The sequence below is a fragment of the Rhineura floridana genome, chromosome 3 (genome assembly GCF_030035675.1).
Source record: "Rhineura floridana isolate rRhiFlo1 chromosome 3, rRhiFlo1.hap2, whole genome shotgun sequence".
NCBI lineage: Eukaryota > Metazoa > Chordata > Lepidosauria > Squamata > Rhineuridae > Rhineura > Rhineura floridana.
The window spans coordinates 100,207,608-100,227,060 of NC_084482.1; the positions used below are offsets into that span (position 1 = coordinate 100,207,608).

Below are 19,453 nucleotides of genomic sequence, written 5' to 3' on the forward strand. Positions count from 1 at the left end.
TTGTTTAAAAAGCTATTTGATTGTGTGTGGAAACTTTATACAGAATCCTGTTATTCCCAGTCAAGAGCAGGCAAGCTGCTAAAGTCTCCCTTCTCTCCTCTTGCTTGCCAAATGATGCTGGAGATGTCTAGTTCTTCCAGAAATATATCTTTATTTTCAAGTGTGTTTTAAAAGCATTTGTGCTCCCCTTCAGCAACCTCACTGACAAGCTTTCCGTGGGAGGAAGTTCTGTAAGGGTCAGTTGCTGCAAATGCTTCTCTTCGTACCTGTGTTGTCTGAACCTGATAGATAGAAGTTATATTTACAACAGTATCTTTTCTATTAAATAAATCATAAAATGGAATATTGGAGAAGGCAATATCTAATTTATATTCTGCTTCTCATACTATTTTTTTTCAAAATAATGGTGTGTGTGTGTGTGTGTGTATGTGACACACAGACGTGTGTGCACACACAAAAAAGATTATTACCAGCACTTTAAATTCAGTCTAGAAATAAATTGGTGATCAGTGCAATTCTTGGGAGATGCATAACATGATCTGAACATTTCATTAATGTCAGTATCCTGGCAGTCACATTTCCTACCAATTATTTCAATATACTAATAGTTTCCAGTCTATCTTTAAAGGCAGCCCTGCATAGAGAGAATAGGAATAGTCCTTTCTGGATGTAACTTCTGTCTCTGGCTTGGGCTGCAGCTAATGAAACAGTTGAAGCTGGTAAAAGGTGCTCCTAGCTAGTGACACCACCTGAACCTTCAAGAACTGATACTTGATTCCTCAGGCAGAGTATCATTCCATTTAAAAAAAGTTGCAAAACTCTACCCAGATTAGCAGAATTTTCAACCAACAGTATCTCCATCTTGTTTGGTTTAAATTTCAACATGTTTGCCCTCATCTAAACCAGAATTGCCTCCAAATACTGTTCAGAATGTCCACCACCTCCCTAGGATCAGCTGGGGAATATGAGAGAGATGACTGGATAGCATTGACATATTGGTGATACTTCAGTTTGCACCGCAGATGATCTTTCCGAATGATTTCATGTACATGTTAAGAAATATGGGAGTCACTGTGGATCCTGTAGCACTCTGTAAATCAAAGCCTGTGGTATGAAACCTCTTTTAGGAGGTGGGTCATTATAATTCTGCAACCAGTTGAAGTTTCCAATTTTCAAGGGCATTCCCACATAGAATTGTTGCCAAATTACCCTACTTTTATTCTTCTATTGTATCTGCCTATAGCTGCTAAGTTGGCAAATGTGGGCAACCGAGGACAAGAATGTTACACCATCAGTGTTCTGCTTGAACTCGAAGAACTCAGACTCAGACACAGCTGTGGTTTTTTCTGTTATGGTAGTAAGAGATAGCTTCAGTTCAGTGCGCTTCATGAATCTACCTACGGCTTACTCATTACTCAGCATCTGTCTAGGACTAACTAGGCACTAATTTGTGGCATTAAGGTGTTGACTCAGCAACTACTCCCCCCTCCCGACTTGGCTTAAGTGAGGCTTGGTGGGCACCCTGCTTGCATGTGCCAACTGTCAATGTTGGGAGCGCGCCCATAGGTGAAGTCTTTGCCTCGAATGTGTCTGTTGAATCTCCTGCCTCCTCCGTTTCCTGGTGCGAGGTGAGGGTGGAACTTCCGTCTCCATTCTGTCTTCCTCCTCTGAAGAAGGGGGGGTGCTTGCTGGTGGCATGAGCACGGGAAGATGGGAAGCATTTGGCTGGGAGTCAACCGGCTGGTCAGGTTGGCTCTCCACAGGGATGTCTGGAGTTGCAGGGGTTGAGCTGTCAAAGTCTGGAGCCGGGGCACCCCCTGAGTCCAATTCCCTGCTCACCTCCTCCCCGTCTTGAACATTCCACTCTGCGTCCTCCCCCTCCTCTTCTTCATCCTTATCTGTCCACTCCCTCCCAGCAGGGCCCATGACAATCAGGGCTAACTTCCCCTTTCCATTGAAATGGAATAGTCCTAATTCTTAACTCTTGGACATGCCAGCTAATCTTCCCTGCATCCTAAAACCCTGCCCTGTTAACTGATGATACTGATAGCCCTGAGCTTTTGTGACTTACCTAGCATCCAATTTGCATCCAGCATGTCACCCTTGTGTTTCTGCTCAGTGGAAACTCTGTTGTTTGCTAGGAATATCTGTTCCCTCTGAGTTCTTCCACTATTGCCAGGCAGATGGTTTGCCATGACCACGGAATGCCTTTGGGAGTTAATCTACTGCTTATAATTCAATCTCTTCCTTTCAGTTTTGTCTCAGTAGCCTTAGGATAAATAATAACTGTCTCTCCATCGCTGTCGGGAGGATGAGCTGGGCTCCTGGGGGGTTGGAAGAAGAGGATTCAGATGGCTGGCAGAGGGAGGAGGGAGGAACTTACCCTCTGTGGAGCGAAGCCGAAACAGAGGACATGCCAGAGATAGGGTCGCCTAGCAACGGGGAGCCTGAGAGCCTTGAAGTTTTAGAATCCCCCCCAGACATTCCCAGGCCCTCCCTTCTCCGCAGCTCAGAGCAAGAGGGAGGGCTGATCACAGCAGAAAGGCGGAGAGATGGTTTACCCTCAGCTTCTCCTTTATTACCCATAGTGGAATCGGACACTTCAGAAGAGGAGGAGGTGATGCCTCCCCCCTCACCATGCACACGCAGACGGTTGAAAAGACAGGAGAGAAGGGGGGGGAAGGCGGGCAGTACCTGAGGGGGAGTTAAGGAGGAGCGAAAGGTTGCGCGCCCGTTTAGCCCCTTCTTAAAGAACAGGCGGGAAGCAGCCCCTTGCTCTGTCAACTTTCTCCCAATGCCGCAGGACCTGTATCCCCGTATTGCTTCATGAAAAAGCGCAGTCCTTGTTTGGACATTACCCTAATAAAACACGAATTAACTACAACCTCTGGTCTAGTTCCTGAGTCACATCCTGGGCCTGACAGCTTGACAGAGCCACCTAAATCACCCTCAACGCTCTCTTCACTTGACTGGGACAAGATGTCAAAGGGAGCAGCAGGGGGGACGAACCCCACTTCTGAGACGGAAGAAGTGAAACTCTTGAGGACTAAGGTAGCTGAATTGCAGACGGATGTCTGCCGCCAAAGTATGAAGAATTCAAAGATGTGTTTGATGAAAAGGAGGCAGAGACTTTACCCCCCCACCGCCCTTACGACTGTGCGATTGATCTAGTGCCAGGAGCCAGCATTCCATCAGGGAGAATCTACTCTCTCACAGAGATTGAGAGGGAGGCCCTGAAGGAATTCCTGGATAAAAACCTGAGACGAGGATTCATACGCCCCTCACAATCCCCTGCTGGAGCGCCACTATTGTTTGTGAAAAAGAAGGGGGGGGGAACTCAGACCCTGTAACGACTATCACGCATTGAACCAGATCACCATCCCCAACAGCTACCCGCTGCCCCTGATCTCAGAGTTGTTGGACCGACTGCGCTCTGCAAAAATCTTCACGAAGTTGGATTTGAGAGGAGCGTACAATCTGATCAGGATGAAGCAGGGAGATGAATGGAAAACAGGGTTCTTGACCGCTTACGGACAGTATGAATACCTGGTCATGCCGTTCGGACTTTGTGGAAGTCCAGGAATTTTTCAAAAATTCATGAATGACGTGTTTAGAGACTTGTTGGACACATATGTAATCTGTTACTTAGATGATATCCTGGTGTTCTCAAAGAACCAGGAAGACCACGACCAGCATGTGAAGACGGTGTTGAAGAGACTGAGAGAAAATCACCTGTATGCTAAATTAGAGAAATGTGGATTTGACCTCAAGTCTCTAGACTTCCTTGGATATCGAATCTCAGCAGAAGGCGTGGAGATGGACCCAAGGAAAGTAAGCTGTATATTGGACTGGGGCCAACCTGTCACCAAAAAGGATGTACAACGGTTTTTGGGGTTTGCCAATTATTACAGAAAGTTCATTCCAGGGTTTTCCAAATTGACAGCTCCTCTGACTGACTACTTAAGGGGAAAGAAGAAGTTTCAATGGACAGAGAATGCCACCCAGGCCTTTGAGGAGCTGAAGAGAAGGTTCGTTTCCGAGCCCATTCTGCACTTTGCTGACCCGACCCGCCCTTTCATCGTGGAAGCAGATGCTTCAGATTTTGCTATCGGGGGGGTCCTTCTGCAGTTAGACCAAGAAGGAAAGGAGCTGCACCCCTGTGCGTACTTCTCTCGGAAGTTAAAGCCTGCAGAGAAGAATTACACAGTTTGGGAGAAGGAGCTGCTGGCCATCAAGGACTCTTTTGAAAACTGGAGACAATACCTAGAGGGGGCCCCTCATCAGATCGAAGTGCGCTCCAACCACAAGAACCTGGAAAGCCTCCAAACTGCCAGAAAGCTGAACCAGAGACAAATAAGATGCTCCCAGTCCTTCACCAGGTTTAACTTCAAGATCACTTACCAAGCCCAAGCCAAAAACCAGACAGCTGATGCCTTATCCAGACAGCCACAGTACAAAGAAAGTGAATCCGAGGACCAGCCTCAGTACGTGATCCCGCCAGAGAAATTAATGTTGGGATCATGCCAGTCTTCGTGGGAAGAGGAACTCAAAAAGGCACAACAAGAAGATGCAGGCGTACTAAAATATGGGCAGGAGACGGGACAAAGTCAAGACTCAGAAGTAACCTTTCACTGGAGGAATGGACTATTATGGTTCAAAACAGCCAGATATGTGCCAGAAGGAGAATTAAGGCTCAGAATCCTACGCCAGTGCCATGATTCCATCACAGCGGGACACTTTGGGATTTACAAGACCATTCAGAACGTGGCCAAGGACTTCTGGTGGCCTAAAATGCGTAGGGATATTGAAAGCTATGTAAAGTCCTGCTCTGTCTGTCTGCGGACAAAAACACAAACAGGAAAACCAGGACTGTTACAACCGCTACCTGTCCCACATGAACCCTGGAAGGATCTCTCCATGGATTTTATAACTGATCTACCCAAATCCCAAGGAATGACAGCCGTTTTAGTCGTGGTAGATCTACTCACCAAAATGGCGCATTTCCTCCCTTGTGCAGGGGCCTTAGAGGCTAAGGAAACGGCCAAGTTATTCATCAAAGAAGTCTACCGACTGCATGGGTTGCCAAACAGTGTAGTCTCAGACCGAGGAACTCAGTTCACAGCCAAATTTTGGAGAGCAATGTGGAAACAGTTGCAGACGAAATTAAAACTCTCCTCCGCCCATCACCCCCAGACAGATGGGCAAACGGAACGCTTGAACACCGTTTTGGAAAGATATTTAAGAAGTTATGTGTCCTATCAACAGACTGACTGGGTATCATACTTGCATTTTGCAGAGTTCGCCTACAACAATTCTCTACACTCCAGCACTCAACAAACCCCGTTCTTCGCGAATTATGGATTCCATCCTAAAGTCTTTCCAAGCAGCTCAGAAGGAATGCTGGTACCGGCAGCTGAGGACTTCCTAAAAGAATTGCAAGCGGCGCAACAAACACTGAAACAGCAGTTAAACGAAGCCAAAACGGAGTACAAGCGAGTTGCTGACCTGCACAGGAAGGAGCAGCCCCCCTTCAATCAGGAGACCAGGTATGGCTGTCCACCCGTTTCCTCCAGATGCCGGGCAAATGTAGAAAATTACAAGACAAAAGGGTGGGTCCTTTTGAAATAGAAACTCAAATTAATCCCGTGGCGTACCGGCTGAAGCTACCTGACACGTTTAAAATACATCCTGTGTTTCATCGATCCCTCTTGACGAAAGCTGCCCCTCCCAGTGAGCTGCGGCCGGAGGAGCCTCCTGGGTCCCCACTCCTGATAAATGAGCAGCTTGAGTTTGAAGTTGAGGAAATCTTGGATTCCAGGATCAGACGCCACAAGCTGCAGTATTTGATTCACTGGAAGGGCTATGGAGTGGCTGACAGATCATGGGAAAATGCAGATGATGTGCATGCTCCAGAGTTAGTAAAACTTTTCCATCAACGTTTTCCTCACCACCCCAAGCCAGACAGGGGGAGGGGGGCACAGCTTGAGAAGGGGGATGGTGTCGGGAGGATGAGCTGGGCTCCTGGGGGGTTGTCAGAAGAGGATTCAAATGGCTGGCAGAGGGAGGAGGGAGGAACTTACCCTCTGTGGAGCGAAGCCGAAACAGAGGACATGCCAGAGATAGGGTCGCCTAGCAACGGGGAGCCTGAGAACCTTGAAGTTTTAGAATCCCCCCCAGACATTCCCAGGCCCTCCCTTCTCCGCAGCTCAGAGCAAGATGGAGGGCTGATCACAGCAGAAAGGCGGAGAGATGGTTTACCCTCAGCTCCTCTTTTATCACCCATAGTGGAATCGGACACTTCAGAAGAGGAGGAGGTGATGCCTCCCCCCTCACCACACACACGCAGACGGTTGAAAAGACAGGAGAGAAGGGGGGGAAGGCGGGCAGTACCTGAGGGGGAGTTAAGGAGGAGCGAAAGGTTGCGCGCCCGTTTAGCCCCTTCTTAAAGAACAGGCGGGAAGCAGCCCCTTGCTCTGTCAACTTTCTCCCAATGCCGCAGGACCTGTATCCCCATATTGCTTCATGAAAAAGCGCAGTCCTTGTTTGGACATTACCCTAATAAAACATGAATTAACTACAACCTCTGGTCTAGTTCCTGAGTCGCATCCTGGGCCTGACAATCGCTAATCATTCCTGGTCTTTCAGTTCACTACCTGTTAATCCCCCCCTTCTTTCCCCTTGTTCTATTTTCTTTCTCTCTTTTTGGGGTTGCCAAACTTCACATGTTAGTATCCCCCCCCCCCCAGCTTCCATTCTGCGATTCCATCCCTGGAACCCTACAAGGATGCTTCAATATCTAAACCAAAGACCTAAGTTTTCAACATGGTGCTCCTGTTAGTTGGGTAAAATGTACTAGTTTCTGAGCCAGCTCTACCAGACTGACAGAAGCCTGTCTACTACCAGTAGCTACAGCCAGCGTCTGAAGGGAAAAGCCATACCATGAGCTATATAGTAAGTTCCCTCAGTCATTCATTGTTCCTAACAGTTTGCTCCAGGGCATGGAAATCGATTCAGTCGTGAGTAGAGATGCATGTCATGAGCAGGCAAGATAATAGTGCAGTGGTTCCCAACCTGGGGGCGCAATCCCCAGGGAGGTTGGGAAGTCATCCTGAGGGGGGTCACAAAGAGCCAAGAGAATTATTTTTTTATTGTTTAAAGTAAGTCTTCATGCTGACTGAAATGAGCTGAGCAGGTGCAAGTGACTTTCATTCCTGGCTCCTTGCCCCACCCCCCAAGGAGACCAGCTGCTTCCTGGGCACCTGGGCTCCCAGCTCTTCTTTAACCCTGTATGGAGAAGGGTAGCCCTAACCTTTGCAAGCTGTCCAGACTGGTGGCAGCAGCAGCAATAGCAGAAGGAGGAGAGCACAGACATGGCAGCCAACATGTACAGAGTGGGAGGGGTTTTTTTGTGTGTGTGTGTAGGGAGGAGGTCCTCTGGCCTCCTCCCAACCCCTTCCTTCAACCCACTAGACTCCTGAAATGTGCACGACACAGAAAGAGGCACACAGCAGCTCAGCACACTTTCTTCTCCTCGTGCATTTTCCTATAGTCCCACACAGGCCGTTGCCAGGCTACGGTGAAGGTGGTGGTGATGGGGCAGGGGGTGAGGGAGAGAAAAGAAGGGGAAGTTACTCCTCAGTCCTTTGCCTCAGAAACAGAGGGAGAGAAAGAAGACAGCAGATGAGGAGGATTCCACCCATGTGCTCACCATCTACTCCCCTGATCTCCCTCCGCCCCTTGCCAGGATACCCTCCCTTTGGTATAAGGGGACAGGAGGGCGGAGTGAAGGAAAGAAGAGGAGTGGGACCATATGCATTTGTTTTGAGGCCTTGCTGCTGCCATAGGTCACTTCAAGAAGGGAAACAGTAAAAAGAAAGCACCTGGAATAGACACGCAGCTCACTTTGCTCCAACCCTCCCTCCCCACTCACTTTTCCTCATGCCCTGAGTGCCCTTCCTCCCACGTGGCGGCTCCTCTTCACTCTTCCAGCTGCCGCTGCCGCCTCTTACTTGCTGCCTTCTTTCAAACCTTTCCCCCCCACAACTTGGCATGCCTTTCCTCCCTCTAACTCTGTCCCCTACTTTTGCATTACTTCTCTCTCTCTTTTTCTTCTCTCTCTGGTGCCAGCCATAGTAGCAGCAGTAACAGGAGCAACAATTAGCATATGGGGGTTGCAAACTTTTTTGAGGTTACAGAGGGGGTCCCATACTCATAAAAGTTGGGAACCTCTGTAATCATAAGTTATTGTAGGCTTGTCCCAAGGTAATGCTCATTGGCCACTCTTCCTCATCATATCAAAATGACTGCAGCTGTTTCAGCAGCTGGAGTTGATGGAAGGTATGCCTGGTCACCAGTGCATCATGGGTTTTCAGATGTAGTTATGGATCCAGAAAGGAAGACCTTTTTGCTGCTAGTATGGCCATAACATATATTTTTAGAAAAGCTGTAGTCAGAGTTAGCATAAGTATATGCACATTCTAGTTGGATTGTCTTGCCCATATATTTCAACTATCGTGTAAATGAAGGAGATCTGTGGGAGAGAAGCAGCAGGAGGTAGAGCTATGTTGGGCAAGTGGATGCTCCCTTTGGGTATTCCTCCCTTGCACTGCAGCTCCTTAAAATGTAGGCCTGACTGCTGGAGAGTTTTTTTAGGTTGAGTATAGGGTGGAGGAAAGGAAGAGCAAGATTGGTTAAGTGAGCTGTTGCACAACTATTTGATACAAGCCATTATTTTTATTATATCGCACCGTGAGCCATAGCCTCCTCTTTGTTACAATTGTAAAAAAAATAAGAGCAAAACTGCTGTCTGAGCACAATCCTATATTTGGAAATAAGTCCCATGGAACTCAATGGGGGTTATCTTTGTGTGTGTGTTTGTGTGTGTGTGTGTATTTACCCTGTACATGCATATTTAGATAAAATTATATCAATAATAAAATTATTACAATAAATAATTAAGATTATAACATAATATATTATGATCACTAGGCAGTATTTGTTACTTGTTTTTGTTTACAATGTATAATTATTGAAAGAGAAGTATGTAGTGAATAATATTCTGAGATAATTTAAAATGAATTGCAGTTCATATTTCAGAAAATATATTTTTATATTTGGCTTTTATTATAAAATATATAGAAATTAGATTCTGGATAGTGGCTGTATACTCTGGCACAATGGTTATTTTAAAAGCAGTACAAGATTACAAGAATTAAGAAAGACAGAAAAATTGTGTTACTAGTTGGGGATTGTTTTGCAATACTTGCATTATTTTCAGTAGTGAATGATGGAATATCCTTAAACAAATCTTCCAATCAGATTGACATTGACTTTGATCATGCATTTAATGCTTACAGGTTGTGTTCTCACTTGCTAAATATGTGCAGGAATAGTTGTTTCAGATCTTTTCCCTATTTTACTTCGAAGTCATTACTGTACTGTTCCTTTCCTCCAGGGAGCACAAGATAGTTTACCTGTTTTTTAAATTTTTCATCAGCATAAGAAGTCTGTGGGAGATATGTCTGTGGGAATTTGAACTTCGAATTTCCCAAATGGAAGCCAGCATTCACTCTGCTAGTGGCGTTCACAATCACATTGCTAATGAATGTAACCAAGGCAGAAGGCTCAGAATTGTTTTTTGGTTTTTTTTGTAATTGAAGGAATTGTGCCAGTGTAGTTTTGTCTATATCATCTAAGACTAGTCCACTTTGCTTTGGATACTATTGTAGCCCAGTGGTGATAGGGAAGGGCTCCCACCCCCTCCTCTCACTGACCACCTAGTGAATAGTCCTCCATTATTGTAGATACCTGAGAGAACAACCAGCAGATTATTCTTTTCTTGTTACTAAGGAACTAACTCTAGTTTTATGTGGGCTGATTAACCATTCCCTTTTTTTTTTTACTTAATTTTAAACTGATTTAACAAGGACTTGTCACTGGAAAATGCTAAGCCTATCATGATAAGGACATATCCTGTTTCAGTTTCCATATTAAATACATTGCAGAATGTCATGTTAAGGACCCAGCTGGATGACCTTCTTATACTGAAGTACTGTTTAGACTGGTAGATTTTCTGTGGCAGAATATCGCTTCCTCTTAATTTTCATTTCATTTCATATTAAATTTCTATGAAGTTATTATTGGGAGGTTCACCCAACCGTAAAACATGACAAAAATATAGGGGTAGGGAATCTCAGGCCTAGGAGCCAAATGTGGTCTCAAGCCTTGGAACTATCACCAGGCCATGCCTGTCTTTGGCCATATCCCTCACTGTCTCTGCTCCTTGATTCCTTTTGCTTGACTGGAACTGAACTATGATAATGTCTTTCACTTGCCCGGATGGAGTCTTGTACATATGGCTGGATGCCTTTATGTTGCTGAAATGTATCCTAGTATACAACAAAAGTAAGGATGTCATCTGTTGTTTTTTCCACTTTTGCCTCTGTTCCCCTATCACTGGCATGCCATCCTGGAAGGTTCCCCATGAGGAAACGTAGCTCTGAGGTGAAAAAAGTTTTTCTGCTGCTGCTATCTATTACACCTTCCAGTAGCTGATTTTGATATCATGGAATAGTGCTGTTGTAGTAGCCCAGTCTTTGCTTTCTCATCCCCCACTCCCCATGGAGGTCTTGGGCACTTTGTTTCAATCTATCTGTCTTGAATGCTCTCAGTTTTACTGTTTGAAAAGAACAGGTATCTTCTCATCTGTTTGAGATGAAAACTTATGTAAAGCAAGAGAGCTCTTCATATTCTTTTTTTACATCTTTGTTAGCTCTCCAAAGTCCCTCTCATCCGTTATTCTTTGTTATCTGATGTTCTTTGCTCATGAATGTACCTGGCTCATCATGTAATCAGAAAGGACCGGTGGATGCTGGTTAGTTCAGCAGTCTATCTTCTGTTTTGTTTTTTGGTAGGGCAGCTAAGCAGATATGTCTGTCAGTTTGGTCTCTTTATTTTGTGATTTCTATTAATGCTTCAGTCAGATGGTATTTAACCTTGTTAGCAGAAGGAAGCCATGAGTGTGGTGAATTAATTTCCTGAACATTCTAGAAGTGGCAAGCTACTTCTGTATGCCATCCATGAACCCATAATTTAGTGCTTCATTTGCTACCTCAGTACTTGCAGGGAAAATATGTTTATTTGGAGCTTATGTGGAGAATTACAATGTATTTTATAGGAATGCTGCAAAATTCAGTGATGGAATAGATTTTTTTGTAGAGGAATTCCTTGATCTCTAGTAGAGCTTACAGGCTGGTTTAGCAAGAAATGTGGAAGACTGAAAGCATATCTGTCATACAGTGCTGTTAAGTGATGTTGTCAACTGTTACAGGAAGCTGCTTCTCTGGCTCAGTGCCAGATTAATAACTCAAAGGGAGCATAACAGGCTTAAGATGGCATCCAAAGCAACAGCATGAAGAATCAGGCAAACTAAACTCCCTGGCAAGGTGACAAGAAATTGTGTGTTCTGATTTCTTGTTCTAGTTTATTTCTAAAGGAAGCAAGGATCACCAAATTATTTTGATGCAATTGGCTAATAGTTACCTTAGATTTCTTATGATTTCATCATCATTTTTTTTTATGATCTAAGCCTTTCGTTTCCATCTCTGGCCAATACTTTTTACTTCTGCAGACTATCATGATATTTTCAGTTTTAAAATGTGGCTGGTGTTACTCATTCTTCATTGGTCCAATTTGCATGAAGTGCTAAGCCAGACCATGGCTAGTATGAATGAGGAAATGGGCTGTTCCCTGCCGAGAAGATTGTGGCTGCTGCGCTGCTGTCATGCTACCTGGCAAGGCTTAGGGTCATGTCTGAACATGGGCTCCTGATTTGTCTTCTCCAGCTCTTGGTTATAGTTAATGGTTTGTATGGAGTGAGACAAACCACGACCTGGGCTCTAAGCCAAACCATGGCAGCATTAGGAATGCGGGGAGGAGTGCAGCGGCTGCAGTCTTTTCTCTAGGAACTGACACATTTGCTTGTTCATGCAAACTGAGTCATTGTGTAATTCAAAAACTCAAAATTCCTGAAGTACCAATAAAAGACAATTAAAAGTTCAGCTGTGCTGGTTTGAATAGTCCAAAGTGTAATATATTGGCATTCTTCCCAAGAGCATCCTAGTTGCTTTGTATTTCAGATTGCTAGATAAGCCAACAAATATATGTATAAGATCAATGTTTTGTTCAATATATGCAATAGTACAATCATTCCATGTGCTGCTTCATGGTAGTGGGGCTTCAGAGAGCATCACTAGTGATGCTCTAATAAATATTAAATTATTAAAATGTCCTGTGAGACTCTGGGAATGCTTCCTACCAATCAGCCTCTCCAAGAAAGACACAGTTCTGCAGTGTTTTTCCATTTCAGCATGACTGATCTCCCATTATAGTGAAGTGGCAGAATTAACTGGCCTCAGAAAAGGTCACCCACTGCATTTGGGCATAAATGTTACAGTGAAATGCTTCTTCATTTTTAATTCAGAAGAATACTATGTCTTAGTAATTGAAAACACTGCAATAGAATATTACAATAGGAAAACAATGGTCTGAAAAATGTATTAATCCAATAGTGCCAAAGTCCATACATTCTATTAAGTGGCTCTGTCTAGTTTTTGGTTTCGCTTTTTGTGGTTTAACTTCTACACACTGCCTACCTTCCTTGTGGAGAAAGGGAGATAGGAGGACCAGTCTTGTGATTGTCTGCTCCTGAAACATGATCAATACTTGCAAATCATTTGACTTCTTAAGAGCAAGCATGTCAAGACTGCATATTATACAGCTAATTGAAACAAAATATTTATTTGATTCAGGCCAAAGTACATATCAAAACTGGGATGGAGCCAGAATTCTTAGGTTTAATGTATTCACATGAAGTTAGATTCAAATTTCCCTGAGCATGAGTGGAATATATTACCACTTGTGTATAGTAGTTGTGTAGATTTTCCTTCTGGTTGCGTTTTTAGCTCTTGCCACTGGGTAAGGGGAATAAAATTTGTCAGAAGAGATACTAGTTTATTGTACAGTCATTTTGTTATATCTAGGGCAGCCTTTCCCAACCAGCGTGCCTCCAAATGCTGTTGGACCACAACTCCCATCAGCCTCAGCCAGCATTGCCAATGGTCAGGAAAGATGGGAATTGTGGTCCAACAACATATGGAGGCACACTGGTTGGGAAAGGCTGATCTAGGGCAATCAGCAGCTCCTGGAACCCTCTGTTTTATTTAAAACAAAAGGAAGTTTCTAGCTCTGCATTGAGATAAGCCTATAAAAGCATTTGCCGTGGCTGTTCAGACATCTGTGAGTTAGCTCATAAGAGGGGGAAATGGAAATTCTGGTTGGACAAGTAAAGAGGGGGCTGCACTGGCTGCTGGATTTCAGGATAATACTTTTGATTATGGATGTTAAGAGGCTTATTGTGAGAATCTGTTCTTAGCACCCCTATGCAGGGGCTGGAGGTGTTGGCATGAGGCCTAGTAGTTTTCCATCAAGTCTGCAAAACTGTAACTAGGGGGAGTTATGTCTTAGCCCAGTCTGGGAACGGACTGCCAAGGCCGTTGCTATGGTAACCATCTGATAGACTGGGAAAGTTCTAACAGAGTCTGTAAGTTGTGTCTTCTGTGTATTGCCTCTGCACTGAGAGGTTGTCTTTCGTGTTTACCTTTGGAGAGAGATGTACCAGAGGGGGGGATGACTGAAGTAACTCTACATGTATTTACTCTTAAGCCTTAAGCCATAATGTCTTAATAAAAGACTCTTAACATGCTCTAATGCTCTGAAGAAGTTTCTTGCTCAACTTAACTCCAACGTAATGTATGCTGTTTCACACAACAACGCACACATGCCAACAGGGGTTATGGGCCCAGATCCACAGCGCATTACACGGGAGTAAGTTGCTGGTCTGAACGGCAGACGGAGTTCCAGAGAGGGCAGCTTGATTTATTGAACCAGACGGAGGTGAGCAACATGGCTGTAAACCTGTCTGGGGGAGGCTTGCCGATGGAACGACTTAATGAAAAGAATTATGGCAGCTGGAAGCCGAGAATGCGGGCTTTGCTAGTAAAAGAAGATTTATGGGAAGCTATTGAAGGTACACCCCCTGCACCCCTTTCAGCGGCTTGGACTAGGAACGATGAGCGAGCTCAAGCTTTTATACTTCTGGCTCTATCAGACTCTCAACTGCTACACGTGAGGGATGTTACAAACGCCAAACAGATGTGGGACCGGTTGGAAGGCATTCATGTGCAACAGACTGCGGGATCTAGATTGTGTTTGGCACGGAAGCTGTATCAAATGCGCTTCACGGGTGAGTGCGACATGAGTGAGCATCTCACGGAATTCAGACGCCTGTTTGCTGAGCTGACAGACCGAGGCGTCGAACACTCTGAACTTCAGAAGACCTATCTGATCCTGGCTTCGCTCGATGGGACTTGGAATAATATGGTCATGGCTTTCGAAGCCATGCCTGACGGAGGTTTGAACGTTGCGTTTATTGAGGAAAAGCTGACCCAAGAATGGCAGCGGAGACAGGAGGCGAAAAGAGCCGAATCGATGGAAGCTGTCAGGAGGCAAGAGGTGAAAAATGCCGTGCCGAAGGATAATAAACAGGAGCAGCAACAGAGGCTGAAGGCTTGTTTTATTTGCGGAGATCGACGGCATCTACAGCGGGAATGTCCAGTCAAGCGCAACTCCAGGGACGGAGGCTTGAAGCAAGGCAGTGTGAACTTTGTTTGTAAACAGAAGTCTCAAGATTTAGCACCTGTTAACTGGATTCTTGACAGTGGGGCAAGCCATATATTAATCAAAGACAGAAGTTTGTTTTACGTTTCAGAAGAAGTGCAGGACTTTGTGCACCTGGCAGATGGATCACGGAAATCTGTGGAAGCTAAAGGTCTGGTGAAGTTTGACAAGCTTGGAATAATGTCAGAATGTTTGTTTGTTCCGGAATTGGCTCATAATATTTTATCAGTTAGAAAACTGGTGAGTTGTAATTATTCAATTTTGTTTCACAAAGACCAATGTTTTGTAATGAGGGGAGATCAAGTGTGCATGCAGGGAAGCCTGAATGATTCACAGTTTGTAATAAAGAGCAGTCAAGCAGGGTGTGCTGTGTTAAATGCTGAGGCACAGGTACATCAGGGCTGCGTCCATGAATGGCATCAAAGGCTGGGGCATGCAAACCTTGACACGATAAAGAAAACCCCTTTGCACACTGAAAACATGCGTTTAAAAGATTGTGGACAGTGAATGGATTGTGATGCATGTAATAAAGCTAAAATGACTATTGCACCAATAAACCGGGAGGCTGAGAGAACCACAACAGCTCCCTACCAGCTAGTTCATGTTGATTTATCAGGGCCAATAAATGCTTCACGAGGAGGTGCGAAATTCTTCATGGTACTGGTAGATGATTTTTCAAGATTTTGTCATGTTTTTCTGTTAAAGCATAAAAGTGAAGCTGAGCAGAAGCTGAAACTGTTCATTAAGAGAATCGAAACTCAACACGGCGTCACGGTGGGGGCTATACGCTCGGACCAAGGTGGGGAATTCACGAATAAGGCATTGAGTGACTTTCTGGAGAGTAAGGGAATAAACCAGAATTTCACTGCTCCATTTAGCCTGTTTTCCAATGGAACTGCTGAGAGAAAAAATAGGGTGCTGCAGGAAGCAATGAGAACCATGCTGATGGATTGCAGTTTAGGGAATTCTTTCTGGGCAGAAGCAATTCTTTATGCGAATTACATTCACAATAGGGTATTACACAGTGCACTTGGAATGTCTCCTTATGAGAAACTTACTGGCAGAAAGCCTAAAATAGAACACATTCAAAAATTCGGGGCAAGGTGCTGGATCCACATTCCACAGGGAAAAAGGAGGGGCAAGCTTGCGCCCAGAGCACAGCAAGGTTTTGTTTTGGGATTTCAGAATGCATATTTCAGAGTTTGGTGTCCAGAAACACAGCAGTTAATTCTGAGCAGAAGCATTAAAGTCTCAGAAAAACCTTGGGATCAAAGGCAGACAGTTATTCTTACAGGAACAGATGACACACAAACACGAACACAATCACAGACATTTAAGCCAAACCTTGACATTAAAGTGGAAGGTACACAAATTCCTCTCAGAGATGCATTAAATGAGCTCATTTGTGGGAAACGCAGATCAAAGAAACAAAAAGCTGAGGAAATGGAAGATCCTGGGCACGCGGTGCCAAGCACAAGCACAAGCTCAAGCACAAATGGGGGGGCAGAGAGAGCCGAAGCCCTGGTTCCTTTAAGACGCTCCACCAGAGCGAACATAGGGAAACCGCCTGAAAGATTTACTGTGGGATTAATAACAAGTCCTGGAATGAATAAAGTTGTAGAAATGGATCCTGAGACACTTTATTTGACATGTGTTCAACCAAAGTTTGAGTGAATAAAGTTTTGAACTGTACTGAGATGTAATTTTGAACTGTACTGAACTGAAAATGTATGATGCAATGTACTGAAATGTATTGCAAGAGGTATTGTAGAAATGTATTACTGTATGACTATGTATTGTGGAGATGTATTGTTGAGATTTTTTTGTAATTGACAGACATGATGGGAAAAAGGGGGGCTTGTTGGCATGAGGCCTAGTAGTTTTCCATCAAGTCTGCAAAACTGTAACTAGGGGGAGTTATGTCTTAGCCCAGTCTGGGAACGGACTGCCAAGGCCATTGCTATGGTAACCATCTGATAGACTGGGAAAGTTCTAACAGAGTCTGTAAGTTGTGTCTTCTGTGTATTGCCTCTGCACTGAGAGGTTGTCTTTCGTGTTTACCTTTGGAGAGAGATGTACCAGAGGGGGGGATGACTGAAGTAACTCTACATGTATTTACTCTTAAGCCTTAAGCCATAATGTCTTAATAAAAGACTCTTAACATGCTCTAATGCTCTGAAGAAGTTTCTTGCTCAACTTAACTCCAACGTAATGTATGCTGTTTCACGCAACAACGCACACACGCCAACAGGAGGTTGGCCTTAGTAACTGATAAAATGGTTCCTAAGTGTACTACATAAGATCTAGGAAGCCTGGCATCATTTGACAGTTTATCAAGTCAGATGTGTTCACTTGCTGTTTTTCCAAAATATTGATTAGTAGACTAATCACAAGAATCACATACATGAAACACATATACGTAGTACCACAGAAAGGGCAAGGATGCACAAATGCCTCCTCACAAAACTTGTCCTCCTTTCATTCTTTCCTCCCCCCTGCTTTTCATCTCAGCTCTCTCTCTCTCTCTCTCTCTCTCTCTCTCCCTCCCTCCCTCTCTCTCCCTCCCTCTCTCTCTCTCTCTCTCTCTCTCTCTCCCTCTCTCCCTCCCTCCCTTTGGAAACACACTGCCCAATCATATGTACTTGTATCAATGAACATGGCTTGCATTTGGACAATCATATCTTGGTTTAAAAGGTTGAGGTAGGAACAAGTGTTTTGGCCATGCATGCACCCCTTTCACCCCTCCATTCATGGCAGGATGCCTTTCGTTAACTTATGCTATTTTGTCTGAACTGCGAAACTCTGGTTAACAGCTTTGGAAAAAGACAGGGTATTAAGCCAGCTTAATATTTTTTTCTTTTTCAGAAGCTGTTAACTGGTATCCTAGTTAGGACGAACTGGGAAACGAACCTTAATAAAAGACTTCCTAGTTTGTTCACTTGTTTGCACATAGGAAATATGAGGTGTCTGTGTGCACAGCCAAAATGCTCATTCATACCTTGACTTATGAATGTGACCACTGTGAAGTACCACTAATTGAAAAGCTCTTTCTTTAGGTGTTTGAAATGGTGTGTTGATTGGTTCATTTGCTTGAGCCATCTGGAATGATTTACTGAATCTTTTTATCAAGGCACTTTTGGTGCAGTTTATCCCTGCACCTTTTTAACAGATCAGTAGCAGGCATGAAATTCAATACTCCATCTTCATATTAGGAGATCTTCTTCTATTGAATTTGTGTCATGCAAATGTTTCTGTCTCCATAAGATCTACTCTTACAAGATACTGTATTAGGAAAGCTTATTGTTCCTTATTCAGAGCCTAGAGTTAAGTAAAAATTTAGAATAGTTGCTCACATTTTAATCTTAATTAGGACTACAGTCCTGAATGTGCATATATCAGTGTAAATACGTTTAGGATTGGAACATTAATATGGAAATTTAGAAACATTTTGTTTGAAGAGGTGGTTCTTGCACCATTGGAGTATCTCAGTGAAATGGAATGGAATGGTTTACTTCAAACAACCATAACTTAACTAGCACAAATGAGCCTTTTGCCCACACATGCAGCTCATATGAGCTGTGATTAAACCAGGAAATCTCTAATGAACCATATTGTTCTGTTTCACCCATACTAGGAATCCATGGTTATCAGCTACTGAACGAACAAACTTCAAACCATGATTTAAGATCCTGACTTGTACAGAACCTGGTAATCATTGTTTTCTGGTTCTGATGAATGGGAAACTATGGTCAATTAGAGACTAATCACTGCTTGTATTAAGGGAGGAGCAGACAACAGACTCATTAATATTTTGGCTTGTTTAATGAAAATATGATTGTCTGAAGTGGAAATACCTTTCAAACTAATAGTTTTTTGAAATGGATAGGATTAGATCTGAAAAATAGTACTGATCAGATACCAAATGATCTGTATGCATATAATGGCTTCATTGTGTACTTTTTATAATACTTCTTGTGTTCTTTTTTTCTTGTACACCACTTAGAGATATTTTTATATATTAAGCGGTATAGTCTAAATAAATAATAAAATAAATAAAATAATGGATTAAGGGCTTTTACATTGACCCTGACATACTGTATGACATACTGTATGGTGGGAATTTAACTCCAGTCTATATTTTTGTGGAGCCCCAGCATACATGTAGAACTCAGCATGAGCAAAAAACCCATGATGCAATCAGTGTGGAAGCCTCTGGTCCCGCAAAAGTTTCTGTGTATTCATGCTGGAGCAGCTGTATCATCAGAATAACAGCTTGATGGATTGCACTCGGTCATCCTAGTCCAGCTGCTCCAGCACCCTTGCAGAAACTCTAATATACACATAGAGCACCATGTGTACAATCCTTTTAACAAAAATGAATTGTGTTTTTCTACCAGTAGCACCTGGGGAAATTGTATTTGCTATGGGATTTGAAAAAAGTTATGACTCCTAATAGCATTATTTGTAATGACCTGGTTTTGAAGAGAACTGTTTATGCAGACATAAGCATTTTGTGTATGTCAGCCTAAGTCAGTATGATTGCTTAAGACTGCACCTGAAGGCACTGGTTAATCTATAAGTTATCTTTATCATGCAGAAGCTGCTTGAACCAACTTCTTCATGTGTCTGCTACTGTCATCAGTGTAACACACAGCATGGCTGATTATGTCAATATCCCACATCAGATGGACAGATAGCTATAGAAATGGATAGTTGT

The 19,453-nt window shown here is 43.7% G+C and overlaps 1 protein-coding gene across 8 annotated transcripts in view; it reads left to right on the forward strand.

Moving 5' to 3' along the window:
* The window catches only part of RAPGEF6 (Rap guanine nucleotide exchange factor 6), a 258,948-nt gene that overhangs the window by 85,753 nt on the left and 153,742 nt on the right, over positions 1-19,453 (forward strand). The window lies entirely within an intron of this gene.